Source organism: Setaria viridis, chromosome 4, assembly GCF_005286985.2.
Source record: "Setaria viridis chromosome 4, Setaria_viridis_v4.0, whole genome shotgun sequence".
Classification (NCBI taxonomy): domain Eukaryota; kingdom Viridiplantae; phylum Streptophyta; class Magnoliopsida; order Poales; family Poaceae; genus Setaria; species Setaria viridis.
Genome location: NC_048266.2, coordinates 22686764 through 22703614, shown reverse-complemented (window position 1 = coordinate 22703614; position 16851 = coordinate 22686764). Strand labels below are relative to the sequence as shown.

At 46.7% G+C, this 16851-nt stretch overlaps 1 pseudogene; it reads right to left on the bottom strand.

Annotated features, from left to right (window-relative positions):
- Positions 1–14679: 14679 nt before the first annotated feature.
- LOC117853532 (reticulon-like protein B18) overlaps positions 14680–16851 on the bottom strand; it is a 38007-nt pseudogene continuing 35835 nt past the window's right edge.

Genomic DNA, 16851 nt, shown 5'->3' with positions numbered 1-16851 from the left:
CTTCATGCTAAAAACCCGATCACACCAGCAACATCTTCCCGATCCACTTAACTCCCCAGCACGCCACCACGGCTAATCTTGCCACTTACATGGTTGACATGTTATTCTGTTGCTTCAACATCTGACAGCTCCTAGATCGCGCCTTTGACAATGCCGTGCGTGGACACTGCAGATCACCCTTGATTGTATTTGCATTGATATATTAATTTTGCAGCCACCTTCAAAAAACACATGTAAGATGCACCTTCAGAAGTATAGACGCATCTATATTAGTAACTCTCTTCTCATAGCCATTGCAACTTTGTAAGCCCATCACAGATAAAGCATTCTAACTCTTCCTTCAAAAGGATAATAATCTTATTGGCATGCGCCTCTATTTATACCTGAGAATCAGAAAAGTCAGCTACACTTCTTGGCTAGGACCAGCCTTCTCTACATTATAAAACTCATCATCAGAAATACCCCAATGGCTTGATCTCTGAGTTAAAACGAAAATAATTTTATAGTTAAACTCATCATCAGAATAAAATTATTTTATTAGTTGGATTTCTGATGCCTCAAGTTCATGTTATAGTTGGATGCACACCACTAAACTTGTAACGAATGACTGCAAACCCTCTTTTAGTGGATGAAAATCAACCCATATATCAAAGTTATTACTCTGATTGATCCTGGTACCACCCCAAATAGGGTTGGGCTACATACATCCAGATAATTCATAAATAATTTGACCTTGAATGGCAATGAATGGATAACAATACTCCCTCCATTCCTGTTTATAAGGCATGGCACGGTCTTCCAAATTAAACTTTGACCATTCATTTATCTTATATTATATTATTTATGATTATAAACTTATAATCATTGGAAAGTACATTTGATTACAAATCCAACCATATCAAATTTATATTACAAAAATAAAAAATTGTTGGGTAAATTATTGGTCAAAGATTGTAGGGTTTGAACCTTAATATGCGTGCGTACCTTATAAACAGGAACGGAGGAAGTAGTACCAATAATTCTAACAAGAAGGGAAAATCAATTGTCAGTATCTTTCCCAACCATAGCAAGCCTAATCTGAGAAAAGGGATTTTTCTGCCATAATATTGGAGGTCCTTCTGTATTTTGCAATTCATCTGTTTTGTGATGCACTAATAAGAATGAAAATTGGTTCGTGGCTAAATGCCTGAACCACAAGACCCCTATCCTGCCCAACAAACCTAACCAGGGTCATTCATAAAGAACATAATATTGCTTGTCAAATTCGTCAACAAAATTATTACAAGTTCAAACTGATCCTAAAAGAAAGAGGGAAGCTGGATTTTAAAATGTTCCACTATGCAGAGTTTACAGATTTGCTGGAAATATTGGAATATCTCAACTTATTCAGTTGGCACTTAGATTTCAGCTATTCAGGATGTTAATTGTTTGGAAAACAAAATATCTTGGTTCATTCTTCTTGAGTTTTATCCATAGCAGGTGCGGGGGAGAAAACCGGATGGTGCGGAAGAGGAAGCAGAATCTCAACAGCAGCTACAGCGAAGGAGGCCCGAGAGCACACCGCATGAGGACACCAGAGCGACGGCGTCTGAATTGGACAAGGAGGAGCATGTATGGCAGCAGCTTACCGGCGATCGAGCTTGAGAATGAAGTCGCTGATGAGCGGCTTGGATGGCATGGTGAGGAGCCCGCAGCAGGGGGCCGCCGGGACGCGACGACGAGCGCGAGGGCGGCGTGGCGTTCGTGGGTGGGGGAGCGAGAGGGGGAGGTCGGGCGCCGCAGCGGCCGTGGAGTCGGAGGCTTGCGAGCAGGCATCCAGGGCCGGTGGGTCGGCCTTGCCGGCGGTGGCCTGTGCGGCGGGTCGGTGTCGCACCCTAGGCTAGTGACGCCGCCACGAGCAAGGAAACGGGAAGCGGGTGAAGCCGTCTTCGACGAGGCGGGAAACCTGGGTGTAGTGTGTGGTGTAAAGGGAGTGGGCGGGCGCCGCTTGTGGACCCAGCCGGTCAGTGAGGGAGTATGTGGGTGGTTTATTCCCCGAACTTGTAATGCTCAACACATGAACTCTTTTATCAGAAACTAAGAAATGTACAGAGGATGTCCGGTTCTGTGGTTGTTCTTCGATTCCATCTAGTCTTCTCACGTCGCTGAGGATGTCCGGTTCTGTGGTTGTTCTTCGATTCCATCTAGTCTTCTCACGTCGCTGGCGATCATCGACGGCCACATATACGACAGTCGGGGACGACAGCCGATGGTCGTGCTCGGTCTTCATGGCTTGGGCTATGCGGTGTTTGGCCATAAGCCATGGCGTGGAGAGCGCGAGGGGGAGTGAGTGGCGCTCAGCCCTCAGCCATGATCGCCGGCCGCAGCGGGGAAGCGAGTGGCGCTCAGCCCTCAGCCATGACCGCGGGCCGCGCTGCGGCCGGCGGAGCGGGAGGGGGAGCGAAGGTGCTGCGGCAGTCAGGGGTGGGGAAGCAGGAGGGGAGCTCGGAGCACGTCGATTTTGGGCGCAGAGGGTACAATGGGCAGGTAGGTTCGCACGCGGTGAGGAAAAAAAACACCTTTTTGGCAAGAACATCCCCCAACTCGCAATTTTTATTGATCTGCACCCTCTCCCACACCTTCAAAGCCTTACAAGTGAGTCCAGCATGAGGGGTACGATGGACCCAATCTTGGTGAGAAAGATTTTCAATTATTTTCAATCTTTATAGTATAGATAGATAGGTACCCGCGGTCCTATCACCCTCACAAGCTTTTGTGCACCTCACTCCTTCATCGTCAGCTTGTATGTACCAGCTAACACTATAAGACTCTACATCTTTCCCTACAGTTTTCTACAAATAGCCTACAGTATTAGTATCTATTAGTGTTTTCTTTCCGATGGTCAACAATTTTCTAAGTGTGGTTCTTAGATTTCCCTACAATTTTTTCAAATTGCCAACAACATAATCCCCCACAACATCATTCTTCAAAGTTTTGTAATTAGTACACAAATATACTAAAAATGTTGGCCACTTGTGACTGTTGGGAAAAATAACAACTCTTGTAGTGAGAACCAGAAGGACCCGCCGCATGGCGAAGGGCCTGCGCGTGAAGCGGTGAGCTAGGGCCTGGTATGCCGTCGTGCACCGGTTCGGGGGCTTCGTGGCGAACGCAGACGTCGGCAAGTAGCCAGCGCAGCTCGACGCCAGGCTACAGGAGACCTACACCTTGGCGCGGTACTACAACTCGCTGTTCGAGTTCAGTGGTAGGGTCAACGAGATATGGATGCTCTTTGATTGTGCAAAGGTGAGCTCTGACATCACCTAAGCCTGTGAGCCTCGATATCATTTGAGGATTGGACGACCCAGGTTGAGCTATCTGTTAATAGTGATATGAGGGAAGGGCTTTATTAACTCCCTCATCATCCTAGGTGGTTGGACTATGTGGAGGCATCTAATGATTGTGTATTCGACTGTACGATGCTACAGCACCGGTTTTGGCAAAGGGTGAAATCCAATTGTGGAGCATGCCAGGAGCTAAGGGGCTCTATCTGCTCACTGCCAGGGGAGTGGCTTAAACTATAATTTTAAGAGCTCTATCTGCTCACGGCCGGCTCCTCTTGGCAAGCATAAAGATAAGGATAGTTTGCAATATATATCTCTCATAAAACATAACAATAGTGTAAAAAAACTAAAAATAATAACCATTATGATTAACTCAAATAAAAATATAAAAATATAATGCTTCAGTGCTTTGTAAAAACTATTATAATTACCTCAAATAAAAATATAAAAAATATAATGCTTCAGTGCTTTGTAAAAAACCATCCTCGGGTATTTCTTGATGCAAAATCTTCAAGAACAGTATCAAAATTAATATCGTCTAAAATATCCTTCTCAATGCTGCACATAGCCAAGCCATTCAATCTTTGTTGTGACATAGTTGATCTCAAATAATTTTTCAATAGTTTCAATTTGGAGAAACTTCTTTCGACTGATGCTACAATACCCGGAATAGTTAAGAGAATTCGATATGCAATGAAACATTTGGGTAGCAATCTGCAGCTTTAACAAACTGAAGAATCTCAGGTCCTGACATCAATTGTTCTGGCAAAGATACTTGCAACACTTTTAATTCAGAGAAAAAATCATCCAAGTCAACATCAGACTTGTTGTCATGAGAAAAAGATTTTGCAAAAGTAGTGTAGCACTTTCGTAGATCATTATCATCCAAGGACTTCAGATTTTCTGAGTTGAATAAGAAACCAAATATTTCTTCAAATTTCTTTAGCTGTTCAAATTGACTAGTCAATTAAGCAATTGCAATATCAACAATAACTAGCTAAAAGTTGTAATTCATCAGTTTCATCATTTTGTTCATCAAAATGCTTCTTTCTTTTACCTTGACGTTTTGTAGGAAATTTTGGTTCTATGTTCATACTAGATGCAATGGATTTTGCAGTCTCCATACTAGCATTGAAGCCTTCTTCTCTGTACTTCTGGAAATATGAGATGACCCCTTCAATTTGTTTGAGAGTAGCATCTAAGCACACAATCTTAGATTGTAACTTTTTGCTCACCATGTTGATAGTAGATAAAATATCATTCTAGATAACCATACCAACTATAAATTCAAATTTCTCAAGTGCAGTTACTAATGATTGAGCATCACTTACTGTTTTTGGATCATCAGTAGCAGTTCTTTCCACTTCCTTCAATGCTGATATTATTTGTGGGGCTTCATACCTGATAGATTGACACTCTTTATTCGACTCTCCAAATGAGTATCACACAAGGGTTTGACAATAAATCTCTCAACATTATTAGTCAAAATTTTCCTCCTTTTAGCAGAGCGTGCAAACAAATAATATATTCTTTGTATAACACCAAAGAATGGAATAGTTGTCTTGCAAGATTTTGCCATATCACAAAGAGTGAGATTCAGACTATGAGATGCACATGGCAAATATAATGCTCTTGGATTAATTTCAAGCAAATGTGTCTTCACACCTTGATGTTCTCCCTTCATATTTGAACAATTGTCATAACCTTGACCTCTCACATCATCTATTTGAACCCTTAGATAATTTTCTGGAGTAGTAAGCATAAGAAAAATGTCTGCCACTAGGATCACAAGAGAATTGTAGATCCATTTCTCTTACAGTTCCTTTCTCAATTAAGATATCTTTTTTGCTATTGTCAAGATTTTTCCTATATTCTAGGATCAAAAATAGTCAAAACTGAATCTTCTTGCTCATCAATATTTGCAGTTTCAGTATCATCTGAAGGTTGTAAAGTGTCACCTCCCGAAGCCTGAGTATGATCATTGGCATCAGCTTCAACATTAAAATTATGCTCTTCTGTAGTACCTTCATTGGTATCGACTTCTGCAACTTGTTCCTGCCCCTGATCTTCACTGACTTCACCATTATTTGAAACTGGAAAAAACTTATGTAGAGCACCTCTCTGCGATTCTACGAACTGATCTTCTTGGTTTCTTTTTTTCTTTTCTGAGTACCCGACAAATGCTTCTTCGGCAACATCTATCATATTCAAATAAATACATTGAATTAGAAATTTTAATCATACCACAATCGGTATAAACATAGCACATAAAAAAATAAATAAGAAAAAAATTGGAAATACTAATCAATCGGTGTGTCGTTTACTGTGACGATCAAACGAAACGTTGCCTGCGGGCTACGGCACACGGAAGCAGAAGGCACTGCTCTTTCAAGGCCGTAAGCGCGATTGTGCCAAGATTCTCCTTCAAGACCATAAGGCAATGCTCCTTCCACACAAGTGACGAAGGATGGAATTACTACACGAAGAAATAATATTAATTATATGATTTCTTTTTGGTGAAATTGACGAAAAAGAAAATGAAGATTGAACTTCAAATAAGCGCTCGCCTCTGACCCTGACAGCGCTCGCGGCTCGCCTCTGTCCTATGACGCGCCCCTGAATCCCTAACGCGCTCCAGATGCCACACTCGGCGCTTGCCTCCTACACCTACGCGATGATGGCTCTGATCGCCTGATTAGATCGGCGCACGGAGTTAGGGAGGGCACAGGCACAGAACAATTAGGTAGGTCTGATTTGGCACGGACGAGAGGCAAGCTGTAGTTGTTACGCGGGCTATTTAGAAAAGCCGAAACAAAGTCGACCAATCAAATTATATGTACTAATTAGCAATATGGTTTTGGACCCCCTAGCTTCATGGATCCCAGGGGGTGGCACGGCCAGCCCCACCCCTAGAGCGGCCCTGGTTAAACTCTGGTTTTAGTGGTCAGGTCTTCAGGCAATCGGGTTTTTTTGTGTGTCTAGTGTCTATGTATGGCTCTTCTTCTCCTATTAATACAATGATACGCAGTTCTTCTACGTGTTCGAGAAAAAGTATGTATCTATAAGGTCGAATATTCTTTTTTCCCCATCGAATGAATAGTTTAAGCTTAACAGTACAGCAGCTCAAGTAAATGTTTTTTTTTGGCATTTGAATTTACTTGCTAGAAGTTTCTTTCGTTTTCCATGCAAAAGGAAATGCTTTAGTATTATATAGTATGTATATTGGGCAACAAATGTGTAAGAATTTTCTCTCTCCCGTTGCGACACAGACACATTAGCTAGTTTGAATAGTATCAATTGCTCGGTATACCCCCAAAGGGCACCCAAACTGACCAAACCTTTTGTAAAAAAAAAACTGACCAAACCGACTATGGTAATGTATCCATGCAATTGACCGCTCTACAAACTGACTCTGTTCAAATGGATTTATTTGCAATGTCCGTTATAAACAAACCGACGAGCAGCAGTCTAAACAGTCTAAACCGATGGTCAGGGAGACCAAATCGGTGGACTCAACTTTTAGAGGTATTTGCAATTTAAGATCAGGTTTTGGGATAAGAAAGGTTAGCTGATATTTTAAGTCAATACAGATTGCCCCTACCTTTCCACATCTCAATCCCTGGCTCACAGGTATTGTTCAGCTATCATACTCAATAGAATTTCATCATATAATCTGATATCAGTACAAGCCACCATACTACCAGTAAAGAGTTAAGGTTGATGACGGGCACGCACTATTTCTTTGCTTTCATGTTTCGGTCAAAGCACAGGTCTTCATTGCTGCTCAAACACCAGATATCTGCAATTTTGGAACGCCTTGTTGCGTTTGCTGTGCTAGCACTTAATGGCATAGCAGCAAGGCTACTGTGGAATAGAAATTCAGCTTGTTATCACCACCAGTCAATTTGTTGGGCTGCACAGGAGAATTTTTCAGTCTTCTGTCACCATTGCTTCCTCTTCACCAGGACTTGCACGTATTTCCAGCTGTGAACTATTGTTCATTTTAAAGTACTGATAGTAATAGCGCAGTGTTACCATGCGAAAGAATGCTGCAGAAAGCGATGATTAAATGTTAGGTTTGTCTAATACGTGCTGATAAACAACAGAATTTTTTTTTACTTGTGTTGATTGCAATTTGAGGAGTCACACTACATTGCTTAAAAAATAGAAGACAATAATAATATGAAGCAGATGAACTAATTTACGTTAACACAAATGAGAGTTGATTACATGCATTCTAAAGAATGAAAAGTTACGGTATCCACCGTGTCATTCTAGCTTTGTTTTAAGTCAAATTATCTTAAGTTTGACCAAGTCAATATAGAAGACTATCAACATCTGTGACACGAAATATGTATATTATGAATCTAATGTTATTTTTTCAGTATTATAAATGTTTGAACTTTTTGTATAAAATTGACCAAATTTAAGATGGTTTGACTTAGGACAATGCTAGAATGAAACTATTTTTTGGGATGGACAAAGTACGGTGCTGGATGACTTTGCTGCTGGTCCTTGTGGGGGTGCAGCTGCTGTACTGGTCCGTGTGCTGCTGGTCCTTGTGGGGCTGCAGCATATGCTTGCTGCAGCACCACTTTGTTAACTACTTTTAGGGTAGGACAGTCCTAGGCATCTTAGACTAGATAGAATAGCATCAAATGCATCTTAGACTAGCATATGCCTTGATATTTGGCTAGTTGGCTGCTAGGCCAGCTATAAATATGTATCCCCAACCCTTGGTTAGACATGGTATTGTGGAAAGAAAACACAGAAAATTATCCCAAGTCTTCCTAGTGCCATCCTCTCGATGATAGTCACAATTCAGATCCTAACAACTGGTATAAGAGCCGTACTATCCTGTAGCTTGAACATCTCCTGCTCACATCCCTCCCCAGCCACCCTTCATCCCCAGCCGGTAGCAGAAACACCAGTTGTCCCTGCTCACTCCTCTCCTCCTACGCAGACGAGCAGCAGCTCGTCGGAAGCAGCCTCTTCCCCACGCAGCCCCCCGGTGGCGCGCCATGTCCGCAGGACAGTCTCAGCACTCAGTCGCCTCGAGCGCGCTGCGTCGGCAGGAGGCTGAGCTCGCTGCGGCAGAGGAGCATACCCGAGTGGCGATAGAGACCGCTGCGGCGGCAGCAAGGGCGTTGAGGCTGGCGGCGGCGGAGCTGGCTGCAGTGAGGGCGGAAGTGGAAGCGGCGGTGACGGCAGATGCTGCGCGTGCGGCGGCAGCGGAGATCGAGACTCTACGTGGCGGTAGCATTAGCAGCGCTACCTCTGCCGATGGCGGTACCGACGTAGAGCTCGTGCTAGCAAGGGAGGCGGCGCAGTGGGCAACCGCGCACCCCCGTGGGTGCGGCGGCGGGAGCCTAGACGGGCATGCACGCGCCGGCAGCACTCCCGACGGGGGGGCGCGCGACGACCGTGTTCTTGGCGGACATGGTGACCGCGACTCCCAGGGTGACCCGCACATCGACCTCGCACTGGAGGTCCAGCGATTGCGGGAAAGGGCTGCCCAGCTGGAGGCGGAGATGGCATTCGATCGGTGGCACGGCGGCCGGGTCGACAGAGAGTGCGGCCCTTACAGGCAGCGCGGCTCTCCTTCCCCGGACCACCGTCATGGTCACCACGAGACCCAGGCTTTTGTTATGGAAGTTGTCCCCGGTGGTGGGTGGCCTACCCTCACCAAGACCAACTACGTCGAGTGGGCCGCGGTGATGAGGGTGAGGCTCCAGGTGTGGCACATGTGGGAGGCAGTCTGGTACGGTGACGTTGACTACGATGAGGATCGACGGGCGCTGGACATCCTCATCACTGCAGTCCCGCCCAAGATGCAGTTCTCGCTTTCCTAGAAGCGGACTGCCAAAGGGGCTTAGGACGCCATCGCTGCAGCACGCATCGGCAGTGACCGCGCCCGCAAGTCCACACTACAGGCACTTCGCAAGGAGTGGGAGAACCTAGCCTTCAAACCAAGTGAGGATGTTGATGACTTTGCTCTTCGTCTCAACATTCTGTTGCAGAAGATGGTGTAGTGCGGCGACGACACATACGGTGAGGAGAGAGCTGTCGAGAAGCTCCTCCGCTGCGTACCTGAGAAGTACTAGCAGATCGCTAGCTCGATCGAGTCTCTGCTGGACCTCTCCAGGATGTCGATCGAGGAGGCGATAGGTCGCCTCAAGGTCGTCGACAGCGATGAGTCACAACCTCCCTCAGGGTCTGTCATCATTGGTGGGAAGCTCCACTTCACTCAGGAGCAGTAGGAGGTCCGCCAGGGTGATCGGAAGAAGGGGGAGCCTTCTTCCTCGAGAGGCGGCCACAAGCGCGGCAAGCCGCACAAGGCGCCCAAGGCGCGACGAGGTACCGAGGGCGGCGCGCGAAGAGGCGCCCAGGGTGGTGCTGGCGGCGTGTGAGGAGGCACCCAGGGAGGTGCCACCGGTGAGCACAGGCTGCCACGAGACGACGTGTGCCGCAACTGTGGCAGGCTTGGCCATTGGGCCAAGGACTGTCGACAGCCAATACACGGCCAGGCTCACGTCGCACTAGCATTGGCGGAGGAGCTGGCTCTGCTCCTGGCACATGCAAGCATCGAGCTATCTCCAGCGGCATCAGCCGCAGCGGCTCTCCTCCACCTTGATGAGCCGAGGGTACACGTCTTCCTCGGTGATGGCTCCAGCAAAGATAAGACTGAGGGGTGGTGCCTCAACACCGGCGCTACCAAGCACATGACCGGTCGGTGGGAGTTCTTCACCGAGCTTGACTCTAGCATCCGAGGCACCGTCAAGTTTGGGGATGCCTCCAGCGTAGAGATCAAGGGCGTCGGCTCCGTCATCTTCATCGCTGAGTCTGGAGAGGACAGGCTACTCACCGGAGTGTACTACATCCCTGCGCTGAGGAACTCTATCATCAGCCTTGGATAGCTGGAAGAGAACGGTTCGCACGTGGTGATCGACGATGGAGTCATGAGGATTTGGGACCGCCGTCGTCGCCTTCTTGCCAAGGTAACCAGAGGCGCAAATCGACTCTACATCCTTAATATGCAGGTGACACAACCCTTCTGCCTCGCTGCTCGTCGGGACGACGAGGTATGGCAGTGGCATGAGCGCTTCGGGCACCTTCACTTCGAGGCCCTGAAGCGGCTCAGTGCCAAGGAGATGGTGCGAGGTCTACCATGTCTCGATCACATGGAGCAGTTCTGCGATGTCTGTGTATTGACAAAGCAGAGGCGGCTTCCCTTTCCCAAGCAGGCGAGCTTCCGAGCCAAGGAGCGGTTCGAGCTCGTGCACGGAGACTTGTGTGGCCTGGTGACACCGGCCACACCCAGAGGACGATGCTACTTGTTGCTGCTCGTCGACGACCTCTCTCTCTACATGTGGGTGATGGTCCTCGGCAGCAAGGGGGAGGCTGCGGACGCCATCAGGCGCACGCAGGCTGCTGCGGAGGTGGAGTGCGGCCGCAAGCTGCGCGTGCTGCGCACCGACAACAGCGGCGAATTCATGGCGGCTGAGTTCGCATTGTACTGCGCTGATGAGGGCATTCATCGCCACTACTCCACGCCGTATAGCCCGCAGCAGAACAGCGTCGTCGAGTGGGGCAACCATATGGTTGTGGGGATGACTCGAGCCCTCCTCAAGCAGAGGGGGATGCCAGCTGTTCTCTGGGGAGAGGTGGTGGTGACGGCTATCTATATCCTCAACCGCTCGCCCACCAAGACGCTCGACGGTAGGATGCCATACGAGCCTTGGCATGGGCGCAAGCCGGCGGTGTCCCACCTGCGGGTCTTCGGCTGCCTCGCGTTTGCCAAGGAGCTTGGCCACATCGGCAAGCTTGACAACAGGAGCACTCCAGGAGTGTTCATCGGCTACGTGGAGGGTTTGAAGGCCTACCGCATTCTCGACCCGGAGACACAGCGTGTGCGCATAGCACGCGATGTTGTGTTCGACGAAGGGCGAGGATGGGCGTGGGACAAGGCGGTGGATGACGGTTCGACTCCGATGTATGACGACTTCACTGTTGAGTACGTCCACTTCGAGGGAGCTGGGGGAGTAGGCAGCTCTTCTTTGCCGAGCGTGCCTACCCCAGTCCCCGAACCTCCACCGACTCCGACGCCTGCTACTCCAGTAGCGCTACGCTCTCCAGCCGCGACTTCGGCTGCGACGAGATTCTGACCGGCACCACCACAACCGGCGACGCCACATACTCCAGCACCGACGACCACCCCTCCAGGCACGTCTACTCTGACACGAGCTCATGTCGAGCACAGCCTGGTGCAGCTCGCTACTCCGCTCTCTCACGACGAGGAGCGCATCGACGCGTACCACGACGGCGAGCAGTTGCGGTACCGTATGATGGAAGACCTCCTCGGCGAGCAGCCGGTGCTGGGACTAGTGCCTCACGACCTGGAGGCACAGTTGCACCTTGCGTGCGATGACGGTGAGCCTCGGTCTTACAAGGAGGCCGAGAGACACGCAGCATGGCACGCCGTGATGCAGTCGGAGATGGACGCGGTTGAGAAGAACCACACCTGGGAGCTTGCTGACCTCCCTCGTGGTCACCACATGATCACCCTTAAGTGGGTGTTACAGCTAAAGAGGGATGAAGCCGGTGCCATCGTCAAGCACAAGGCTCGCTTGGTGGCACGCAGGTTCATGCAGCAAGAGGGGATCGACTACGATGATGCTTTCACCCCCATGGCACGGATGGACTCCGTGCGACTCCTCTTTGCGCTAGCCGCCCAGGAAGGCTGGCGCGTTCATCACATGGACGTCAAGTCGGCGTTTCTTAACGGCGACTTGAAGGAGGAGGTCTACGTGCACCAGCCGCCGGGTTTTGCGATCCTCGGCAAGGAGGGAAAGGTGCTGCGCTTGCGCAAGGTCCTCTATGGCCTGCAGCAGGCACCGAGGGCGTGGAATGCCAAGTTGGATTCCACGCTCAAAGGGATGGGCTTGGAGCAAAGCCCGCACGAGGCGGCCATCTACCTGCGGGGCAATGGAGAAAATGCCCTGCTGGTGGGTGTCTACATCGACGACTTGGTGATCACCGGCACCAAGGATGCGGAGGTGGCGGCGTTCGAGGAAGAAATGAAGGCCACCTTCCAGATGAGTGACCTGAGGCCTCTCTCCTTCTACCTGGGGATCGAGGTGCACTAGGATGATTCCAGGATCACGCTTCGACAGACCACCTACGCCAAGACGTCGTGGAGCTAGCTGGGCTCACCGACTGCAATCCAGCTCTCACTCCTATGGAGGAGAGGCTGAAACTGAGCCGCGACAACACGACGGAGGAGGTAGACGCTACGTAGTACCGGCGTCTTGTGGGGAGCCTTCGCTACCTCACCCACACACGACCCGACTTGGCATTCTCCGTTGGCTACGTCAGTCGGTTCATGCAGCGACCGACGATGGAGCACCAGCAGGTCGTAAAGAGGATCGTCCGCTACGTTGCGGGGACCCTCGACCACGGTCTCTTCTACACGAGGTGCCCCGGGGCAGCACACTTTGTCGGGTACAGCAACAGCGACCACGCTGGTGACATCGACACTAGCAAGAGCACGAGCGGGATTCTCTTCTTCCTCGGCAAGTGCCTCGTTAGCTGGTAGTTGGTCAAGCAGCAGGTTGTGGCGCTATCCAGCTCCGAGGCCGAGTACATAGCAGCCTCCACTGCTTCGACTCAGGCGCTTTGGCTTGCCCGATTGCTCGGTGATCTCCTTGGCAGAGACACTAGAGCGGTGGAGCTCAGGGTGGACAGCAAGTCCGCTCTGGTTCTTGCAAAGAACCCCATTTTTCATGAGCAGAGCAAGCACATTCGGGTGAGGTACCATTTCATCCGAGGCTGCTTGGAGGAAGGAAGCATCAAGGCGAGCTACATCAACACCAAGGATCAGCTTGCGGACCTACTCACCAAGCCTCTTGGGAGGATCAAGTTCCTTGAGCTCTGTTCCAGGACCGGGATGGTCCAACTTTCCCACAAGACGACGCACAAGACTTAGGGGGAGAATGCTGGATAAGTCTTGCTGCTGGTCCTTGTGGGGCTGCAACTGCTGTACTGGTCCCTGTGCTGCTGGTCCTTGTGCTGCTGCAGCTGTTTTGTTGACTGGAGGACAGTGGGGCTGCAGCATATGCTTGCTGCAGCACCACTTTGTTGACTGCTTTTAGGGTAGGACAGTCCTAGGCATCTTAGACTAGATAGGACAGCATCAAAGGCATCTTATACTAGCATATGGCTTGATGCTTGGCTGGTTGGCTGCTAGGCCAGCTATAAATATGTATTCCTAACCCTTGGTTGGACATGGTATTGTGGAAAGAAAACCCAGAAAATTGCCCCAACTCTTTCTAGTGCCATCCTCTCGATGAGAGTTACAATTCAGATCCTAACATATGGCACTAACAAACACTGAATAAAAAGAAGAGGTAGTAATCACATAAGACCCCTTTTTAACTATAAGATTGATTAAGTTCCAACTACAATACAGAACAAATAATCTATAAAAACACATAATTTTGAGGGACTTTTCATGTTGATTTGTTTGATGCTTAAGCCACATATCTACACTGGCACAACACATCATCGATTTGAGCTACATGTGTGCTTCTAAGTACTTTCCAAATCTCTAAAGAATGTTATTGTGGAAATAATCATGATCCTAGAAACAGAACTTTACAATTAATTTTAACACGTATATAGATTTAACAAATATAACTATGGCACCATTAGTAAATTTTGGAGATAAATTCACCCTTGATGTCAATACAAGCATCTACAAAAAGTTCTCAATTCTCTTATCATTCTTTTGGCTTCGGAAATATTGAAGCATCGCAATGAGTTTGTTTTAAAAGGCGCCACCCCAAATGTTAATTTGTTGGTTCAGACAATTACAGATGAGGGACCTCTCTGGTGTACTGCAGGATCCAAGGAGCTCAAAGCTTTTGTTGCTGGATAATCTAGCTGTTTTAGTCTAATTCCTGTATTGATCATAGATACTTTCCTCTTAATGGTGCCTTTGTTCTAAGCCTGAGCCAGTGACAGTGTGTGTAACTGTGTATGTGTCTTTGTGAGTGTCTGAGCGCACGCTGTTTGTAGGGGTTTTCTTGTACTTCGTCCTATTCTTCTAAATGAAATGATGTGCAGCTCTATTGTGTCTTTGAGGTTTCAGCTTGCTGTCATGGTCACCATGACCTTCAGTATATGTTTCTGTCTTTCAGATATATAAGAGGCATCACATCACCAGTATATAAGAGGCATCATATCAAAATAAAAATAACCATACCCAGTTTTCATGATCGTGCAAAATTTAAGCTTCTCTTTATTTGCAATTGAGTAAATAACTGTTGGTGGTTTGGTATTTACAGTACTTCTCTACCTAACGCAAATTCCTCGAGTATGACCTAGCCACTGCCATAACTTTCAGTTTTCTGGATCCTACAATGGAGCAAACCCATATGACAAGGTGCTTAACAAGATAACAGTGTTCAGATATTACATCTTACGGCACCATTATAAGGATTATCTAAGCAGCTAATATGAGCTTGTTGTTTCAGCCAAACAAACTATAAACATCATACCTGCAAGGATGTGTGTCTTCAGACTAATCAAGTTCCAGAAGGTAGTCACTGCAACAGTCATAACAAGCTTCTTGCGTGGACAGGATCTCCATGCATTTAGAATCTTGTCCAGGAAGCATTTGGTTGTAAACACAAGCAATGATTCTGAACATTTACAAGGCACATCAAGCAAAATAGGCAATGTTACCTACCTTTTGTGTGAACCTGACTGGAATAGCAACTATAGAGTTTTGGAAGTGTAAAACAACAAAAAAATTCTGCAAGTACTCCCAACTTTTCATCATACTTAAGATGATATACCATTCGAAAATTTGACTCTTGTTTCCAATTCAATCATGCCTGTTGCCAAAAGCCTCTGTATTGTTAGCAGATGACCAAATTTAGCACCAAATAGAAGAAGAGGAAACACCTAAGATTTCAGGAATCAGATATCATGTAATCATTTAATGAAATCCTTATCATTTTTCTCAAGAAAGTAAAGCAATAAATCAAATGCAAGGCTTACTTTGAGAGTCATTGACGGTTCACCTTTAAAAACCAGTTAGGTCATAGATAAGAGAGTGTTAGCAACTGGCAAAACCGCTTGGACAGCATGCAGTACATCTTCCTCGGTCAACTGGAATTGTCTTACAGGTTCCCGCTGTCTTACAGTTTGAGGATGAAAATTCAAAAACACAATAATTCACGGAACTAGCAAAGATGTAAAAGGTTACCAAATTGTACCTCTGAAATACAGAATCCTTGAAGAAAGCTAAGCCTAAGATCATAACACCAAAGTGGCAGCCCACTGAGATTGGACTGCAAGTTAGAAGCCAATATCAAACACTATATTTATAATATGTAACTTGTGGAACAATATCCCGATAAAATACAACACAAATTGCACATGCCTAATGTTTAACCCTCTTGAAAAAGTTGACGAGATGAAAAGCATGGATCTCGAGCCAAACCAAAATGCTGATCTATCGCAACATTCTTCCACATTACCAAGTCAGCAACCATCTCTGAAAGACCTTTCAAGCCATTCTGCCCTTCATTATTTGATCCTGTACATAAAAAGGAATTAACCAGCATTGTAGAAAACTGATTGGCAACTTGACAATAATACCACAACAAGGTACATCAAGAAGACTGCAAAGAACAGTTGCATGGTAAACTACACAAAAATCCATTTGTCACATTAAATCATTAATGATTTACAAGATCAGAAAAAATGATTGTGTATTAAGGAACGGTGTGCAGAAATAGGTTTTGATATTTTTGGGTAACCAGATATTCTGAACAAATACCAGATAATAGCCCTGTTTGGTACAACGGTCGGGAGAAGCGCTTCTCAAATAAGCTGCACTAATATGGAAAAACTGCTTCTCTGATAAGCAGGTCTAATCCAACTTCTGCGTTTTAGTACAAATGGGAGCGGTAGGGAGAAGCGCGGCCAGGAGAAGCTGCAAAAAAGCGTCCCGTTTGGCTAGTAGTTTCAGCTTATTTTGGCCATAAGCAAGATTTAAGTTGTTCCAAACAGGACCAATATGTTGGCTTTTAAGTCAAGAACTTGCATACATAATACTTGATGTTCCTTTATAAAGTCTGAAATGTGCACCGAAAACCATATGATTGAATATTCTTTTATGTAGAACATGAATAGTACAATGCCAAAGGAATGCAATTTGCAACTTAAATTTTAACTTGTTTATTGAATTAAGAGGTATAAAAATTCATCTATTGATTAAGTAACTGAAATATATGTATAAAGACTATATAATAGGAGCCAAAACAAAATTATCCAATCCTATTATACAGACTATATAATATCACCTTCCTAACTCGGCGGGTTAAAATAGGAAATAGCATAGGAATTCTATGAAAAAAAACATCTGGTACTTAATCCTCTCTTCATGCGATCTTGTAAAGACATCATTGCCCTTGATCTCCCTCCATCACCGACATCAACCTCACACGGTCAAACCCCC